Source organism: Carassius gibelio, chromosome A11, assembly GCF_023724105.1.
Source record: "Carassius gibelio isolate Cgi1373 ecotype wild population from Czech Republic chromosome A11, carGib1.2-hapl.c, whole genome shotgun sequence".
Lineage (NCBI taxonomy): Eukaryota > Metazoa > Chordata > Actinopteri > Cypriniformes > Cyprinidae > Carassius > Carassius gibelio.
Window position 1 is genome coordinate 6,420,093 of NC_068381.1, and position 17,085 is coordinate 6,437,177.

Here is a 17,085-nt window from a genome sequence, read left to right on the forward strand (position 1 = left end):
CAAACATTTGTGCATATGTTTGTCTATGTGTATGAGAGTGGCTCACAACAGGCGAATGTCTTTATACATGGGTAATAGATTTAAATTACAGCATGCTCTTTGATCTGTGAAAATGAATGACTGAGATTAAGTTGTCAGGCTGGGTGCTGATAGAGGCCAGATGAACAGTCATGACAGTCCGGAGCCCCCGTGGAACATGTAGGAAGCTTGCCAAAGCAATTGTGTGACTACATGCATGCTTGCATGTCTCCAGCATCGCTAATGTTTATTGTGTATAGATAACCATTCCATGTAGTAGCTCATGTCACTGTTTATACATGTGAATGGGTGAGCATGCAACGGTTTGTTTGTGTATGATGGGATTCGTTGCACATAAACACTCGCACATGTGCCAGCGTTCCAAATCCATTAAATACATCATTATTAGGTCTTAAGAAGCAGGAATGAGAGACAGGGTTGGTTTTGATTGAAGAGGTTTGAGCCTGAATGGTAGTGCCCTGCTGTACTGACGCAGCTGAAACCACATTTTATTTGAGTGGAGTAAAGCTTCCCTCATATATGGAGGTCTGTATAAACATCCACAGGCACACACCCTACATCCTTCATAGGGGTTTGGTAAGTAAATAAGACAAGTGCTTACCGAGGGATTTAGCCATTTCCAAGTCTTATCGTTGAGGGTAAACTCTGTATGCTACTGCAGCAATAACCTTCTAGTTTTCTAAATGATCTCTGCAAGATATTAATGGCTATGAACGGTCTGGACTGTAACTAACGCAAGCTGTACAGGGAAAATGTGCAACACTGTAGTATACATTTCCCTGTAGCCCCCGGGGTCCTTTTAAAAGTAAGGAGGCATGGTATAGACTGGAGTGCCATTAATAAATAACGCAAACCCGTTATGTTTTATACCTGTGTATTGCAGCAAACTATTTTATCATTTTATTTTCTTTATTATATATATATATTTTTAATTATAGAATATTTAATATAGCAATTTTATTTTAAGTATAATTTTGTATGTTAATACATATTATAATGATTTTTTTTGTTTACATTTTTAATTTTTATTATTATATGTCAAAGAATCAGCAAGTTATTTAATAATTTTATCTGACTGATTTAATTTTATGATATGATATTTTAAATGATTATTTTATTAGAATACATACTATTTTAAATAACTATGTTAATATTTGTTATTTGCTCTCAAAGATTCAATAAGTTATTTTATATTTCTGTTGGCTATATTATATTATAATAAGTTCTATATTATTTAATATTATAATTTTACTATAATTTAACGTTGCAATTTTATTCAATTATTATATAAGTATTATATTTCAATTTTTAATTGAATTCTTAATACATATTGTAATAAATCTTTTATTCATTTTATTGATTTTTTTTATGGTAATATTAATTCTAAGTAAAGTAAAGTAAATAAAAATTCCCTCCAAATCTCTGTGGTATTCTGTTTTTGGTTCCCTAATTTGGTGTCTCATTGTCCCTCTTCTTCTTCTCTTTTTGAATAAGTCTTGGTTTCATAAATTCAATACTTAGGATTAGGGGGTTTCTAGTGTGATTCCTGAACTGTGCCCAGATGTCTATTAGTAACTGAAAACATGCCTAATCTCATCACCAACAATTAAAACCTTTCTTTTTTAAGACCACATGCATGCCAGGTATCCACCCTGTGATCTCATCTGACCCCATAATGATCATTCAAAGGACATGCGGGTCAACGTTAAAGCCACTAAGCCTGTCTGGTCTGGCAAAAAGCGTTGTCATTTCAGGCCGCAGCTCTTTTTTATTATCTCGTAAAACACACAGGCTTGGAGTACTACAGTGTGACACTCACTGACCTGATGGTGTATACATTTCACCCATTAAATAGAACAGATGACGGTCATGTACCGCTGCAGGGCTGTTGAACTTACTGTTTAAAACCCTACTAGGCACCATGTTTAACCAATTAGCTAATGGTAAAATTGAACATTTTCTGCAAAAGCTAGATTATGCGTTGTTATGGAAGACGTGTATGTGCTTTACATGTTCTACTGTGGAACAAATACCAGCTCAAACTCTATTTGCAATCTTTGATGTGTTTGCTCACTGAGATAAAACAGAGCCCAGCGGTCTAAAAACACTAATCAGATCCTAAGATGTGGACTTCATGGAGAAGCCTCATATTCTTCCATGGCTCTTTAGCGATGTGACACTGGGAAGCTCGGGGCCCACCTCTGCAGCTCTCCAAAACCAACATCTGGGTATCATGAGCTGCTAAAGTTAGAAGCACATGTTGCTTTCATTACTGCAAAATAAGAGTCACACTCAAGCAGGCATGACACCCACAAACGCATGTGGAATAAAGCAGGGCAGATGAGGGGTGTAAATTAGAGATTGGCTAGAAGAAAGCGGCTTCTTTTGTGGGTAAGTTCCTTAGAACAATTGTGTGGACGGATATAATGGACAGTACAATTAAAAAAAGTCAGCAGAAGGAAGTTAGCTAACCTCCCTCATGCCAAGTGTATATGTGTAAGACAGTCGCAGTGTGGCCCTCATTTAAGTACACAAATATAAGTACACAGATGCGTTTAAGTACACTTTTAAGTGCATTTAAGTAGTCTTAATTATTGCAAAAAATCAATAAAATAATCATTATTATTTTAAAAATATATATATTTTTTAAACAATGTTTAATTATTTAGCTAATGGGAAAATGGAAAAAGTATGAGATAAAAGTTTAAATTATAACACAAAGTTATGAAAATATAAATAGTCATAATCATAATTGCTTTTTTCATAATTAATATCCTCCTTTAATATAGTACAATTCTGTGTTATTCAGTATGGTATATAATCCTAGTAATCGTGAATTGAAAGTAGCCCAGACCGTTTGAGTTATTTCCTGGCCCTACTTCGAAAGTCTGATTTTCTTCTTGATACTGGCGTAGTTTCTTCTGTTGACATTTGAAAGTCTCAGTTGTGCATCGTTTTATCAGAAATGTCTTTCATCTGAAGCTTAACAATGCCCTCAAACACTTGGGGGGACCAATCTGCCCTGATTTTGGTTCACAGAATTGAATCACTTCTCTGTTTTGAGGATTAAACACACTAGAGATCTCATCTGAAATCTCATCTGTCTTGTTCAAAGAGCCCTGTAATGCTGTAGGCCAAAGCTATTAGTCATTAATTGCTGGCAGGTGTTTGGAGCTAACGACAAGATGTGCCTGCTGCATCTGCCTTTGGGATACAGTGAGCTTCGATGTCTCATGATGCAACTATATAAGTGCTGGAGGGGAGGACACACAGTTTTGTGCGAGTAGTGATTTACAGAAATGCATTTGACAGAAATGTGGTTAGAAGTTCGGCATGTGACAAACTGAAATCTAACAAGATTTTGGTGACCATGAACCACATCCATGGTCTTACATCCATGCATTGTGTCATGCACATTCAATCAAAATAAAAGAAATAAGAAAAGCAAATACATTAAAAATAAAATCAGATAAAAACTAATGAATTAAAAATGAAATACAAGAAAAGAAAAATAAAAGATTTTATATTTTCAAGAAAAATGTCATAAATATTTTTTTTTAATAAAATAATAATAAAAGATATATATGTATATATTACATGTATATATATTAGCTCACACAAATGCTAATTTTTTATATAAATAAATTATGAATTAAATAAAAAAAATTATAAATATTACATTTTCCTGTTCCCTGTGACATACTCCCTTATCCACCTCTTTTCTACAACCAGTGACGCTTTGGAAGAATTATGGGAGTAACTTACAATCACCAAAAGGTTTGCTTTATGAATGCAGTATTATGTGTTAAAAATCAGTGTATCATAAGTCTGTATTATGTAACATGTTAACCTTAATCAGAAAGGGAGCATTGAATTGTGTTCCTAAATCTGTTATGGCATAGAGAGTGTTCTTTATTTTCCTCTACTGAAACTGACAACTTGTAACTGCCTCAGTTCGTGGCCATTTGAGGAGAGTAAATTGAGCGGATATTGGTAGCTTGAGGCAAAGTATCACTCTTGTGTTGTTAATTGGCAAGTCTTTCCTCTGCTGCCATTAACTTTTTAACCTGTGGACTTAATGATCTGATGAATCTCCTTAATGATCTGTCAGTCTGCCATGTTCTTTTTAGTCCTTTTACAATGATGGCAGTTATCTCCCATGCTAAGTGAGAAGGCATCTCTGGTTCCTCATTTTGAATTTCACACATGCACTTGACCTCTGACCTTAAACAAGCCTCTCTTTGGGTTTGCAAGACACCTTCTGGGAATGACACATGATTTCAGGCACATGAAGTAATTGATGCACGCTTCAGTGAACACACTCAGGATGATATGCAGGGCCAGCGGGGGCGAAGGTGTGTGTTGGTTATGATCTCCGCTGGGAAATGGGGCAGGATTCTGTGACCTTTTGACCCAGGAGTGTGAGGATCCCTGTGGGTCATTCAGAACCATAAGAGTACAATTACACAGGATGAGATGAAAAGAGAACGGATGGGTTGAGATCACTCTGGGAAGCCCATTCCAGTGCATTAGGTCATAATTACTGCCATTAACTATGGAAGTACAAAACTATAAATGCATTGAAATGTTTGGGATTCGGCACAGTTGATAAAACTGTCACTGAGAGTCAGACATTGACTGAGAGTATTGCAGTTCTACTTCCTAAAGTTCAGATGCCTTATGTTTGCCCCCAGGACATTTGCCCCATAAGATTGAGAATGAGAGGTAAGCAGTTCATATAAACATCTTGAACCAGTGCTTCTCAACTGGTGGGTCAGAACCCAAAAATTTGCCTCAGGTCTGTTTTCTCAAAAAACAACAACAAAAAAAACATGAATAAAATTATGCTAGGTAAAAAAAAAACAGTCACTTGCAAAGAGGGTATGGCCTCAACTTATGTTCTGCTGTAAATCATCAGTTGTTGAGATTTTTATTATTTAAAAATACACTATTGTTCACATGTTTTATTTTTTTTTTCAAAGAAATTAATACTTCTATTCAGCCAGGATTTATTAAACTGATCAGAAGTCATAGTAAAGACATTTATAATGTTACAAATAATTTCTATTTTGACTAAGTGCTGTTTTTTTTTTTTTATTACTTTTTATTCATTAAAAAATGCTGAAAAAAATCCACAAAAATATTAAGCAGCATAACTGTTTTCAACATTGATAATAATAATAATAATAATAATAATAATTCCCAGGCGCAGAAGTTGGATATTAATGATCTTTTGGCAGAGCGAGGCATTGACTCCAACCGGATGTTGCTCAAAAATGAGATGAGTTAACCAGCTCCCTGTCTCTGGAGGTCATGCATGTTGCTTGTATACTGCTTAATGAAACGTTAATATTTTTTCACTAAATTTATTGTTTACAGATGGCTTTTATTCCCTAATTTTGGTGTCCATGTAGATGCTTCAGATTAAAATCCTGCACCTTTTCTGTTTCATTGGCTGCATAATTGTGTGTTGTGTACATTTTTTGTCCTTTAACGTGCTTTGTGTAACACCAGATATTCATCAATGAGTATTGTGACTGCCGTACTCCAGAGAAATGGCTGGCTTTAGGTTTTGGGCAAGGATCCATCGACCGCAAGCCCGTTCCTGCCAAAGCCCTGTTGCCGACAAAAACAGTACACCACCTGGTACAGTGCTGTCTAAACTCTCTGGAAATACCTGACATATTGTACTCAAATGGATCCCATCATTTGTCTTGAAGTTCCTTCTGAAAATAAATTCATCTTATCCATTGGGAGCCATATGGGCACATGTGGGAAAAATGAAATGTCTGTTCTTCATATGTTTGTCCTGTACTGTAGTGGATCCAGAGAGCCCAGCTTTGGAGTATTCTTGGCAGTCGGTTGGACTGCTACAATACAGTCAGGAGAAGAAGGAGTACTTGGTGCATGAAGTGGACTGTAATGGATGGCTTCGGGATTCTGATGGAAAACCTATTTTGAATGGAAGACAGAGAGAATCCCTGTTCAAATAGCCCTTCACAAACCTTGGTTATTTTAAACAGTTATTATCCTTTTTTTTTCCAATTTTGATGATCCTGTCCACACACAACATACCAATTAGACAAGTTTCCCTATCTTGTCCCTTGTACATAAATAACTTTTATGATGAACTTTAACTAAATCGGTGACCATAAATTGGTTGGTAAAAATGAAATATACATTTTTACAGTTATATGAAGGTTTTGTTCTGTTTTTTGTTCGTTCCCATTCTCTCAGATGAATAAAGAACCTGCTCATCGTTGGATAAGCCAAGAATCTGAGGGAAAGCATCAGTGAGGCCCTTTGTTTGCATTTTTTATGAACTGAGAGACCAGTGTGCTATACACCGTAATACCCTGATTTCATGGTCCCTGTGATTTTGCCAAGTAAGACATGTTCCTGGATCAACATCTTCTGATCATCCTGGATCAACATTATTGTCCAAAAATATAGACTAAACCCAATCCCTAACCCTAAACCTAACCCTACCAATAATTTATTCCTAAAATCAGTGGGAAATAATAGCTGATTAACAAGGGTGTCGAAGCACCTAACTCTGATTCAAAGTCTAAAACAGATATTTTCTGAAAAGTTATATCTCAATTGTGATTGGTTGATTGGAATGTTGTTCCAGGATCAACAAGGATGTTAACAATTCCTGCCGGCCCGAGACTCCCAATCGAAGGGTTGTGAGTTCAAGTATTCCCGGCAGGAATTGTGGGTGGGGGGAGTGCATGTACAGTTCTCTCTCCACCTTCAATCCCACGACTTAGGTGCCCTTGAGCAAGGCATCAAACCCCCAGCTGCTCCCCGGGCGCCGCAGCATAAATGGCTGCCCACTGATCTGGGTGTGTGTTCACATCACGCTCGCCTGATTTCATACCCTATGTTTTTGTGTCTCGACGTTTGCACAGCCAGAAGAGACAGACTGTTCAGGAAGTGAAACAGGAAGTACTGGAGCACCTGAAGGAGATGGAACTTTTAAATCGGTCCATCCCTTCTGCCATCATCATTGGCAAAGTCTGGTGGAGAAACGCAGAGACCTCGCAGATGCAGTGCTGGACCGACTCGCCCTGAGGTCACTTCAACAGATGCAGGGTGTTCATCAGGACTAGAGGCATATTTATCAAATCTGAATATTATTGCTGTTACATAATATTATGTGTGTGTTTCAGGCATGTAAGGAGTGTAAAACCATCAGCAAAAAGCTGGCTGAGAAACCCAGCTGCATTGAAATGTACAGTGTTGGGGGGCCTCCAGGAACATGGTTGGGAACCACTGCATAACGCTGTCCTCTTTATTGTTGCTTAGAAATTTTTGTGCTCTTTGGCTATGGCAGTTAACACTTTAGTTCCTGTCGCCATTGCCTTTACATTAGCATATATATTACCCTAGTCCCTAGTCCCTAGTATTTTAAAAAGTCCGATTGCATTTTTGCATTTAATGCTGAAGGACATTTTCTCTGTCTTCTTCTACTAATGGCCTCCTGCAGGAGAGTTTGTCCAAAGCTATGTCTGATTATGATCTAAGAGGTTAATTCTTCTATAGTCTCTCTGATAAAGATGCCAATGAGAAGTGAGTTCATCATTGCTTCGCAATTTATTTTAATAGTGTTTTAATACAGTTGCTTTTAACTGCTTATCTAAAATCAGCCATTCTACACATCTGGGTTCAGATCTGAGTTAAGCCGTTTTCTTCAGTAGCTGAGCTCCTAAATACTAAATGTTCTGCAGATGGACAGCAATAGCTTGGCCCTGCATGATCCTTAACCAGATAGAGAGAGAGAATAGTCACTCTGGGCATTGCAATTAAGTCACATTTGTTTTTCAGATCACAGTGGCTGGATTATCTGGTTACACAAACCTTGGGAGAGCTCATGAGATGGCAAATGAGGTGCAGAGAGTGAGCAAGCAGCTGAAAGAGTGTCAGGAAAGGGCACAGCTTTATAAAAACCGTGAACGACTCTGGCTCAGAAGGCTGGAAAAGAATATGCTATTGAGCAAGTAAGTGCAATATTTGTCCCATGAAGTTGTTTTTCAGATGTATTTATAAGGCACATAAGAAAACTGTGTGTCATTCATTCGTTCCAGGGGCAGCACCAAAATCAAAAGTGCATAATGGATGTTGAAATATTCCTCTGCTCTCTTTAGTCATGTAGCACAGATTGAAGTTTTATCACATTACTCATGAGTGGTGACTGCAGTTTTGTATTAACAATACTGTTCAGGTTGACACAGCTATTTCAAGCTTTATAATGGCAGTGAAAGCTTGCAAGAAGCAAGAATTTGTTAAAATTAACACACACTGTATAATTACAACACATACGGTATACTGTCTTGTCTCATTGGAGATGGAGCTGCCTCGATGGACCAGGAGAAGAAGTGGTACATGGTTCCGTAGAAGCTGTATGGATCGAGAACATGAACACGGTTCTGGATGACAACAAGAAACTGTGTCTAAGTTCTGCAGAGATCATCTCTGACATTTGACAATTTTTGTTAATGGCCACTATTTGCCTCTCTGTGCTGTAACGCCTTTGTGTAACTATAATAATTTTCTGTGTTTTTCTGACAATGTTTAGGAACCTCGTGTGATGATTGGTCCTGTAGTTTTTTAAATATTTTTATTTTTGAATATAGATTTATTTTTAAATTAAACAGAATAAATTTAATTAAGTGGTCTACTGAACTGCTGATCAAAATCTGTTGATCATATGAAAGTGAAGATAATGAAAGGTATGTGGTTTATTGTCTATCAAGTTTTTGAAGTGTTGTTGTGTGTTGCCTCAGGACCTTATCAAATCTGCTCTCTGCTCAAACTGCTGGACTGTTTTTTTCAGCCCTTCATCCCATGAGAGGTCAGAGAACATTTTGGTATTTCATTGGTTAAACCAATTTATTCATGGTCAAACTGGTGTGTGTGTGTGTGTGTGTGCGTGTGTGTCTGAACAGAACAGGAATGAACAGGAATCCCATCACTCAACGCTTCAACCACCACTTCAGCTTCCTGTCCTTCACTGAGATTGAGGACGCCAACAAGAGAACGATCTTCTCCACCATCCTGGGGAACTGGATGGGTGAGTGACAGTCATCATGAGGGCATCTAGGTATAAAGGTGGGTTTTCAACAGGAAACACCTGTCAGAAGCTTTGGTAGCATTTTAAATGAGAATGTTTTTGATGTTCTGATTTGTCTATTTTTTAATTTTCTTTTATTTATTTTTTTACATTTAGAAAAAAAGAAACAGAGAAAAAAAATAGCCAGAGAGAATGAAGAGAAAGAGATAAATCACTAAATGTCAGACTTCTTTTTGAGATTTAAAAATATAATTTCTGGAATGAGTCAAAGTTCAATGTCAGCATTGAGCTTATATTGGTGTATTGTACTGTATATGTCACACTTGCAAAATGCATTTTCTCTCACAAAATAATTTTGTATCTATGGTTTCTAGAGAAAATCCCAGTTCAATGAGTCACTAGTGGATGCAATCATCATTGTGTACTCCACTATTATTACCTCTGCTCTCTTACCCACACCTGCTAAATCCCACTTTACATTCAGCATCTCAGAAGTCTACCAGGGCATCCTGATGGCAGAGGCTGGGAAAATAGAGGTACCATCATTAAATACTTTTTAAAGATATTTCATGTTTTATCTATTCAAATCTTCATAAAATCTTTTGTGTCGTCTCTGTTTCTTCAGAATAAAATACAGCTATTGCAGCTTTGGTATCATGGGAGCTGCAGGGTGTTCCAGGATCGACTGGTCAGTGATGAGGACAGGAAGTGGTTTGACCAACTCCTCCACTCTCACATACAGGAGTTTGGGTGCGAGATTAATGAGGTGGTCCCATTCCAGCCAGTCTTATATGGGCATTTCATGTTTCCCGTGCCTGTCAAGGTCTACCGGCTGAGTGAAGATTTATTTATTTTTTACTGTTAGGAGTTGGCGGCAGTGGACACTAGTCCCTTACCAGGCTTTCCACATACATGTGAGAGCTGCAGAGCAGTTAACATATAATTAGCATCACTAATGAGAGTCAGATGAATAAGGCTTTATTTTATCAAAACCAGAAGTATTGACCCACTGATTTGAAACTGTATTTAAACATTATCATTTTTGACATCAGTACCAGATTTTTTGCCTGTAAACCTTTTGCTCTGCCACCCATGTAGAACTGAAAAGAATTATTATGTCATGCCTGGAACACATATGCGAGCAACGTTCAATATCAATACCAGCTATCTGAACACATCTAATAAACCATGACATAATACAAATGCATAATTTTACAATAGATACATTATTTATACACAAAGGAATCATTATTATTTTTTACATTTTTTTGGTTTTGTAAACATTTGAAAGTAGACACTAGCCAGATCTTAAACTTTAGTTACAGTAATAACTTTTGATCATTGGCTCAAAAATGTCTTAATACATGGCCACCCACAAAGAAATGATTACAGTGTGACTCCTGCCATTATATCACAGCATCATATTGAATATTCAGTCATTTATTCACATGTCCATTTGGAAACCATCCATAAGTGATACACTGAATTAAAGACCTCATCTTTGGATTCATTGTAGAACAAAGATTTTCAGATTTTCTGAGTCGCTTATGCTCACTAAGGCTGTTTTTAATTTGATCAAAAATACAGTAAACACACCAATATTGTCAAATATTATTACTATTTAAAATAACTGGCTTCCGTTTGGATTTATTTTAAAATGTAATTTATTACTATGATGGCAAAGATGGATTTTCTGCAGCCTTTTCTCCAGTCCACTGTTCCACGTGATCTTCAACGTTCAATGTTCCTATGTTCCTGAAAGATTTATCTGCAAGAAAATCACTGGACACTATTGGCAAACACACAACAGCTTGCTGTCCAAGTCTAACACATTTCTTCTGTCTTACCTGCTGGTTTTCAGATTAAGAATGAATCTTTCCTGGATGATGTGAATAACATCCTGAACTCAGGCGATGTGCCAAATCTGTATAGATCTGAGAAGCTGAAACGTATCCCGACTCCCATGAAACCTGTGGTTCAGGACATGGGCCAGCAGCCCACAAAAGCTAACCTCACGGCCTGTTAAGAGAATCTGCAGCAGCATCCAAACTGTTCTCTGGATGAGGTTTCCTTTTGACATTATTACATGTATTGGTATTTACACTGCTACAGGTACACTATACAGAAACTGTTGTTTTTAGTTTTAGTGACCGATATTATTATTATTATTATTATTTTATTATTATTGTCTGTTGTCTCGTTTGTTAGAAAGACACCATGATATTTCAGCTTGCAACATACAGTGAACCGGTTCTTGCATCTCATGACCTCTGTTCTCTGTCTCCATCTACAGTCCAGTAGTGGAAGTGTTCCGGGCAGTAAATTTATCTGGTGTGCGTTTGTAAATGTATACAATAGCTTAAAACTGACCTTTTGTCTCTCATACACCGATGTATGTTGAGATCCATCAGATGGTGTCCAGGAAGTGTGAGCAGTACCTGGCTGAACTTTCCTGACATCTCCTCAGAATTGTTTCATCTCTGATTGGCCAGAAGAAACTGGGCAACCTGATCTCAAAGAAATGCGTGAAATGAAGACGAACCCTTAATCCCGATAAACGTGGTGGTGGCACCGAATGTGTTGAAATTACGTGTCGGCACCACGGAAACAACACACATACAAAGTCAATGAGGCTAACTAATTTGTCGTGGTGGACACACGGATTCCCTTGTCACACAGTGGGCGGCGGTAAATGTTGTTTTCTAGTTTAGGAACGTCCTCCTTTTATAATTTATTACAGTGAATATGTTGCTATTTTTGTTGTCTAAATAACAGTAAATTGTTTGTGATATAACTATCAATTTATAGATGGAGTAGCTTTAAAGAATTGCCCGAGGCAGTGTTAAATAGATTGTTCCCTTTACGTTATGATTTTCAAATGTATTTTCTGTCATAGCAGCGAAAATTATTAATAATTATTCTTACGAATCAGAAAACGTTCAGTGGTTACCGCGGCAACGGTACGTCACGTTACGCACCGTAACACACGCTTCTTTACCCATAATCACTTTTACCACTCATTTCACCCGCCAGGGGCTACACAGCACCAGGCGGCAAGGATGTCGACCGGAAGTTGAAGTCGGCCGGGTGCCGCCATCCTGTAGCAGAACTTCACTTGCGTTAGCATCCCATTGACTCCCATTCATTTTGGCGTCACTTTGACAGCGAATAACTTTACATCTGAGGCGTTTAAAGACTCCATTTGTCCATTATTTATTTCTAAAGATACACGACAATGTATAAAGGGCTCCATTACCTTCTATGTTACATTATGGCCCCGTAGAAACAGTTTTTGTAAAAATAGGCTAACGATTGCGTCATAACCACTCGACTCTCTGTCGCATTACCGTACAGGCAGGAGGAGAAGCTCGCAGGCAATTGCCTTAATATGGCGTACTGGCGTTACCTTTTAAAAATACTACACAAAATAATTAATCAGAATTCTTAATCCTGCTCACTCATGCCAAAGTACTCCCCGCTCAAGCTCGCCGTCTCTGCAAGATTAACGATGGCAGTTTGCACGCACAGCTACTAGAACATTTACATCTGCCAGACAGGTTGCTGACGTCATCAAGCTTAGTTTGAGTCTGCGCGTCAGAAACGGAAGTGCTAAAAAAATGGGCTTCACTTGTCTCAATTGAGTTCCAATGGGGTCGCTGTGACCATTTCTTTTACTGTCTATGCACAGCACTCGACAGCCAATGAAAACTGGCATGGACAAGGTGATTTGGGAAAGTTCTAATTGTTCCTAACCATCCTACACTATCTACAAACGTGTTTTATGATTGTGTGTGTACTGTATATGTGTGTAGTTGCTGAGTACAGCAGAGGATGTGAGCAAGATGCAGGAAGAGTTGGAGATGATGAGGCATCAGCTGCAGGAAGCAGCCAAGGACACTGTGATCACCATGGAGAAAATTAAAGTGAATGAAAAAAAAAAAAAAGTATAAATGCAAACAAGAATTAATAAAATCCAGTATTGATTTTTGTTGCCTGCGTTATGTGTTATGTGTGTAGGAAGACACAGTGGTAGCTGAGGAGACCTGTGTAGCGGTGCAGGCTGAGGAGCTGAGGAGACCTGTGTAGCGGTGCAGGCTGAGGAGGCTAAAGCCATTGAAAAGTCACATGCCATCGCTGATGACGCTCAGAGAGATCTGAATGAAGCGCTTCCTGCCCTCGCTAGCCTAAAGTCGCTGAAAAAGAATGATGCCGTTGAGGTGCATACGTCATATATTCTGTTATCCTCCTGTCGGTGCAAGCAATGCATGTGTACTCATTTTTGTTTCTGCCTTTTCTCATGGTCTTTGTTTTTGTTCTGTTTCTGCAGGAGCATGATAACACATTAGCTGTGATGAAGCTGAGTGACAGAGACTTTCTGCATAGTTTCGAAAATGCTATCCACTTTGAAAAGTCCTGCTCGCTGGAGAATGTTGGGGAGGAGCTAGACCCTGCTTTGGACCCTGTTCTCCTACGACAGGTACACATCACTGTTTAGTGTGAATAAATCATAAAATAAGGCACAAAAAGTGCTACAGCCACCAAATGACATTCTGAACATTCTGGCTTCAAGCATGTTTTTTAAAAAGTTTTTAGGCTGTGAGGTGGATTCTGAATTTCACGTGTTGGGTTTATGTCCGTGTTCAAACAGTGGGCTAGAGGATCAGCTACAAGGGTGTCTCGCTGCTGAAGAGAGACCCGGTCTGGAAAGGGCAAAGATCTAACTCATTGTGAGTAACGTACACATAAAACAGGAGATAAAAGAGATTGAAGGTCATATCCTGAACTGATAAGAATGCTTGCGGCCTCCAAAGTCAAAGCCGAAGAAATTCCGCTATGTCTGAAGGAAAAACCTTTGTCTTCCTTTCTAGAAGAGCTAAATCTGCTTTCTATCTATTTTAGCATCTGCTGTAGAAATCTAAAATTAATAAGTGATTTTTCAGGCTAAAGTTACTGCTGCTGAGGCAACTGAGAGTGACATTGATGCCACAGGTCTGGAATATGTCCCAGTGGCTGTCAGAGCCCAGATCCTCCTCTTACGTGTGTCAGATCTGTCAAATGTGGACCCTATGTACCAGTACTCTCTTGAGTGGTTCCTGGGGATTTTCATCAGTGGCATTGCCAACTTAAAGAAACAGGTGAAAATATGCCCTTCTATTATTGTTATTGTGGATGTCAGGTTTAGATACTCATTTTATAAGTGTATCTGTGTGAACAGTGGGGCAGTGGTTTAGACTCATTTTTTGAGAAGACGAATGCTAACAAAAGATGACTTTCCACCTTAGTGCTAATTACGTTGCTATTTAAAGTTCCTGAAAGACTGCAGTGTTCTATGCCACCTTCTAAAGAACTGTGACGTACTTGACCTACAGGCTCACACCAACCAATTTACGTAAATATTCAACATTACACTAGTGTCATAACAACGTAAACTTCCAGATCATATCTTTAGTGCAAGTACTTGCCTTTAGTGTGTATGTTTTAATAACTTTTTTAAGTCTTTATATATGTATTTGTATTTTTGTTATAGCTTACAGTAAAGAAGTGAAATGTGCTAAAACTGTCTGAAACCACTTCCATCACCTATATAGTGAACTATATCGGTTTTATATAGTGTCTGAATTCTGAGTGAACCACTTAATTGCAATTGCCTTGCTTATATTGTGCACTCATCTGCAAGGCATTGTATAGGCAATAATTAGTGAACAATCCTTTTTTCTGGCTCTTCCTCTCGGTTCCGCTTCTGAATTATACTGCGGGGGAAATAAACAATGGGGGTCATGTGACAAACAACTGAGAGTTACATCCTAAACTCTCCGCAAATGTTTGGGGTCATAAAGGTTTTTTTTGTTTGTTTTTTTTTAGCAATGATATGTTAAATTGATTACAAATAAAAGTAAATAAGTTTAGATTGTTAAACTTTTCAAGAAAACTAAAATAAATAAAAGCAGTATTTTTGAGCACCCAAATCAGCAAATTATAAAGACTTCTTTAGAATCATGTGACACTGAAACTGGAGGAATCTCTGCTGAAAATACAGCTTTACATCACAGGAATAAAATACATTTTAAAATACATTAAAAAAGAAAATCGTTATTTTAAATTGAAATAGTATTTACAATAAAACACAATATCGCTGTTTACTGTGTGTCTAATCAAATAAATGCAGTCTTAGTGAGCATATGAGACTTATTTCAAATACATAAAAAAAAAGAAATCACTTCAGCGAGGATTACATAGTGAAACCAACCTATATAGATAGTCTATAGTTTTAGAAGGCCACTTGTTATGCAGCATTTCAAACAGCCATGCATTTAATTTGCAACAAGTAGTATCCATGTGTTTTACTATAGCGACTACAGTGCTAACAATTATAGATCATGCTTAACATCTGTGATGTAAAATGCATATGCCTTTTTGGTTTAATGTGTCTTTTTTCTCTTCTACACATCGAGATCATAGAGGAGGGGATTGTGTAGATCATTCCCAGTCTCATTAATGTGCAGGAGGTCATGAATAAATACCCAGTGATGTATGAAGAATCTATGAACACTTTCCTGGTTCAGGAGATTATAAGGCAAGTTTCTCTTGTACACGTATTTAATATATGAATAAAATGTGCTTAATGAATGTATAAATGATATACAAAGCCATTTAAATGTATAGTAACTTTTAAAAGGTAAAAATAAAAAAGACATTCATATTTTTATTCAGCAAATAGTATATGTTTTCACAAAAATATTAAGCATCACAACTGTTTTTTAAATTGATAATAATAAGAAATGTTTATTGAGGAAAAAAAGTTAAAAATGTTTTTACAGTAGTGTGTGTATGTGTTTGTATATATATATATGTATGTGTATATATATATGTGTGTGTGTGTGTGTATGTGTGTATATATATATATATATATATATATATATATATATATATATATATATATATATATATATAAACAGAAAAATGTATTAGTCTCTAAACACTCTCTCTATCATTCTCATAGATATAATAAGGTGTTTTTTCAAAAGGCTTTGAAAGGGTTGGGGGATGATGTCATTTGAACTGGAGCTGTTGTCTATTCATCAGTGCTGTTCCAGAACCATTGAAGGCCAAGGCAAGAATCTCCTGAATGTTAACCATGCAAGACATGCACTCAATTTGTGGAATGAGTGTTTTTGTTGCAATGTCATGTCTATGGAATCTTATTTGAAATATTGTAATGGGACACAGGTAGCATAATATTCTTCTTTTATTGTTTTCCCAGGCATATCCGTCTCTTAAGTCATTGGCTTCATGGGTGTCAGGTCTGGTCCAGTGCATAAGCTTTGTGCAGATCTGGATCTCCTATGGCATTCCTGCTGTATTCTAGATCAGTGTGTTCTTCTTTCCCCAGACTTCCCTCACAGGAACCCTGCAGAACTTTGTCTCAATTGAAACCATTGCTTTTGACTTTAAGGTGCATAATTTGCTTTCAGCAGCAAGGGTTTCTTGCATTGACCTTATTAATGTGAAAATATGGTTTGTATTTTACCACAGAGATCTGAAAAGTTTTGTTTTTCTTCCACAGGAATTCTTTCAACCACCGGGCACTCAAACAACTATGTACAGCATTGGCATTTGAGCTGCCCACAGATCGTACCCAAGGGCACTGGATCAAACAGGGTCTGGCGCTGAGTTGGGCTCTTGACTACTAGACACAAATCCTTATTCATACATAAAAGCTTAAAGCAACATGGGAAATATATATAATGACAAAAAAGTTACACTGTATACACTCTCAGTTAAGATGTGTTTATTTATTTTGTGTAACAGTCTAATGCATGGATGTAGTGCGGTACTAAATCTTGGGACCCTCATGCAAACCATGAATTGGACTCATACAAATGATGTCATGCAATATTTAAAGCATCGTTTTTATTAATATTTTAGTATATCACAAGGATAGTGTATCATAGTATTTCATATTTCATATT

At 37.3% G+C, this 17,085-nt stretch overlaps 1 pseudogene; it reads left to right on the top strand.

The window, feature by feature from the left end:
• The first annotated feature begins 8,997 nt into the window (after positions 1-8,997).
• Positions 8,998-15,691, top strand: LOC128022813 (dynein axonemal heavy chain 1-like; annotated as a pseudogene).
• The last annotated feature ends 1,394 nt before the right edge of the window (positions 15,692-17,085 follow it).